This window comes from Penaeus monodon, chromosome 25 (genome assembly GCF_015228065.2).
Source record: "Penaeus monodon isolate SGIC_2016 chromosome 25, NSTDA_Pmon_1, whole genome shotgun sequence".
NCBI classification, from domain to species: domain Eukaryota; kingdom Metazoa; phylum Arthropoda; class Malacostraca; order Decapoda; family Penaeidae; genus Penaeus; species Penaeus monodon.
The window spans coordinates 39,529,581-39,530,997 of record NC_051410.1 but is presented as its reverse complement, the minus strand read 5'-3'; positions in this window follow the sequence as shown (position 1 = coordinate 39,530,997).

Genomic DNA, 1,417 nt, shown 5'->3' with positions numbered 1-1,417 from the left:
AAATAATATCAATAAAATACTCACACAAATGTATCACAAACTATGATTCTAAAATTATAAGACTACAAAGCTCCACCAATAGTCACTGAATTATGTCCCTAACTGGTTCAGCAACTTAATCTGACACACAAAATCTTATTTCCACTGGGTTTCCAATAATGTCCATGGAGTTTTTCCTAGTAACTACTGCGTTACACATGGAATTCATAAAAAAAATACTAACTGCTTCCATGCATTTTGTGTTGTTTTTTATTTGCAACTACACTTCCTATTAGGCAAATATCTGTCAACATTCAGGCAAAGGCCAACAAAAACTCTATCACCTAGATTTTAGCAGGACATAACTTGTGAGTCTCCCCAGGATCAATTTTCAAACAGTCCAGTTCAAGTTCAAGCAGTCCAAAGGTGTAAAGGATTATTTGACTTCATCTGAGTGCAAAATGCAAAGGGCATTATGATTGCTTGACACTGCATCCACCATCTGGTTGGAATTAATATTATATGTCCTCTAACTTAGTAAATTGCATTCTAATTTGGACAGAACACAGCATATTTTATCATGAGAAAATATCCTGTCTCAAAAGTAACTTTACACACCATCTAAATAAATACCTTCTTATTTCATAAATCGATTAAAATTAAACACTATCTTTGAGAGAGGTGTTCTGTCATCCAACTTTGATAAAAGAAATACTGAGAGTGCAACACTGACAACGTCTGTTGCATTAATACAAGTGTATTGCTTTTGGTGAAATTAAAGTCCTCACATTCTCAAATACATCTTAAGTACTAATATACGTTTGTAATGACATAATCAGTGGCAACCCTTAAAGAAGTGCGTATCACAAGAAAATATATGGTAGCTTCTCATTATACACTTTCTCTGAATTAACGGAACGGCCTTCCCATTTATCTCTTAATCACAAGTATGTTAACATTTTAATAGGCATGATGTACTATACATAAGCTGTTGCCGGTTCCAGTTATAAGAACGTCAATGTTTTTACATAACTGACCATAACGATGCTCATATAACTGATTTAAAACTCCTAGTTCATGGCAAGAACTACAATAAAAAGATATTCTAGGTCTCACATCCTCACATCAGAAAATACATGTTGTGTAGGGTAATATTCATTCAGTTTCGTTACCTTTGAGGTTGAGTCGGCGTATTGAGACAGCAAAATGTTAGGTTCGGTTTTAAAACGGAATTGCTAGTACAGTGGCTCGGTTTCCGTTGCCACTAATAATTCCGTTTGTAGAAGGGAACATTTTTTTTTCTAATCTATTTGAAAGATACTCAGTATTGTTTTTTTTTTCTTTATTATAAAACTAAGCTCGGTATTATAGTGATCTTATATATCAGGAACAAAACGTTTTTCTATATCATTAATATTTCTAACCTATTTAAGCGAAA